Source organism: Cryptomeria japonica, chromosome 9 (assembly GCF_030272615.1).
Source record: "Cryptomeria japonica chromosome 9, Sugi_1.0, whole genome shotgun sequence".
Taxonomy (NCBI): Eukaryota; Viridiplantae; Streptophyta; class Pinopsida; order Cupressales; family Cupressaceae; genus Cryptomeria; species Cryptomeria japonica.
Window position 1 is genome coordinate 574,620,029 of NC_081413.1, and position 2,454 is coordinate 574,622,482.

Sequence of the window (2,454 nt, forward strand, 5' to 3'; positions counted from 1 at the left end):
TTTCAATATCATCAATTCTCCCCTCTAATAGCCAGAGTCTTCTTCTCCTTGTGAAGAAGAGTCCTTTATTTTGGTCAAAAACATCAAATAATTCTGAGTTTGAGAGGTCGGGGAAGTAGTGTGCAAAGACTTTCTCCCTAATCTCCTGTTCTTGTTCTATGGCAATGCGCCATTTATTATCTAATGCCTTATATAATGAATCTGGTGTCTGAGATTTAATCTCTAGTGATCGATCAATTTTACACAAATAAATAATAATCTCCTGTAGTACTTCATCTTTCTCCTCACCATTAAAATCATCATAATAATCTACTAAATCGTGCAGTAATTGTCTCCTAATATTCTTTATTGTCTTTTGATAATGTGTCAAAGGTTTGTATGAGGAGATATCAATATTTACTAGTGCGGATGCTGTCGGTTCATTCTTCTTCATCTTCTTTGTCTGTCTGGCCTTCTTTGGCATCTCCTCAGACTCAGTCTCTTTAGAGTCTGGTTCATTTGACTTAGTCTTCCTTTTTCTTTCAAAGACTTTTGCTGGTGCCACTTCCAGTTTCTTCTTTGCAGGTGACCACTTGGTCACTCTTGGAGTTGCAGTAGTAGCCAGTGCCGATGTTGTAGGCACTGCCTTTGCTTTCTTTGTTGCCGGTTCTTTTCCTTTCTTAACAAAGGGTTCCTCGACCGGTGCAATCCTCTCCAGATAGGTTCTGGTCCTCTTAGCCTTAGGATCAAGAGTTGAGGCAATAAGGGTTGAGGCATACCCTTCTAGCATATCATACATCACCTCATAGCCCATTGGCTCCACTTCTTCCATTCTAGGCTCAACAACCTCCATTAAGCATTTGTCCACCTAGATGGTGAAACAGATGTCATCTTCATATTTCTTAACAATATCACCTGAGATCCTCACCCTTTGACTCATCTTCCTTCTGAACTCATCAAAATACTTGTTTAGCACATCAGGGTAACCGATTCCGATTGCTTGAATGCTTTCCTTGATCTGCTTGGTTACCGGTTGGTCAGGAGACCACTGAACATCTCCTACTCCAGGAAAGTAGCCTTGGAAATAGAAAAACAACCCAACCAATAGTTGTCCAAACTTGAATCTCAGTGCATTATCCTATTTAATCGACTTCAGATTAGACAGGAGTTGCCTTTGTATACCGGTGCACAGGTCAAATGATGCATCCTCTTTAATCATCTGGTAAGCGGCATTTACCACTGCAGTAGATACAAAATTAATCCTGTTGGCTGAGAATGTTCTGTAGCCTATCACCATGCAGGCGTACTTCACCAGATCATCCTTGATAGGATTAACTGTCATACCTCATGAGTTGCTTGTTGAACCGGTGAGCTTGGCCATTTCTGTTTTTCTTATCGTTCTTAGGGCTGGCACTTCCCCTGTGTTGCAGAAATCAGTGACTGCATGAATTTCTTATGGCGTGATATCATGCGTCCTCTCCAGGTACATCTTGTCACCATGGACTCTGCTCAAAATGATCCTAATATGATCCTCTATAAAGTCTTCTAGAAAGTATATTGCATTATGGAGTTTCTTCTTCTCTAAGATACTAAATTCCGGTTTGATTTTCTTGTCCTTGCTGCAAAATAAACCTAACTGGGTGTGAATAGCTAAAGACCCTAGGTCTTCTATTTTGCAATCAATATAGTCAGAGATTCCCTCTTCTACTATTACTCCAGCCGGAACTTGTGATAAGGCATTATATTTGGACTTCCTTTGAATGAAACTTTCTGACTCAATGGATGTACTAGAACTAGTATGAGATGCGGAAGCCATTGTAGAGTATTTCAAGAACACAAAAAATACCTTTAAAACATGAATTTAGGGCTTCCTGATTCTCCTTCACTCCACACTCCGTCGGTTGCTGAATCACCACTTTGTGTTCACCTGACCATTTGCAAATTGAATTTGAATCTCCTTCACGATTTGTCAATCTCTTGAAATCTTAGCTCAAATCGCCTTTTCTTCACTCTGCACTTTGAAAAACTTTTCTTCGCTCAAAAACAGATAGTGACAAATGATTTGAAATATGCTTTTATACATGTCTCTCACCTTCCACCATTAATACTCCTCTATTAGGGCGTAAACCCTAATTTGCCTTTTTACCATTTCCAGTCTTCTGCCAAGCAATGGGTATCATATACTGGTTAAGGTCTTTTACTGGTGTAAACTGGGGGTTCGAAAACATTTCGCCGTTTGCTCCCCCTAAGCCTTTTTGGAACTTAATTTGCTGGTTCCGATATTTCCACACTAGGTGCAGAAACCGGTTCCTCTTCCAACATTGTTGGTTTCTTCCTCCAGGTCTTGTTCATGTTCGCTTGAACTATTTCAACATCAATTTCTCCTTCCTCAGTGACCGTTATATCATCAGATATATTCTTTTTGCTTCTGCAGAATCTTGCAATGTGACCCGGTTTGTTGCAATGATAGCAAAC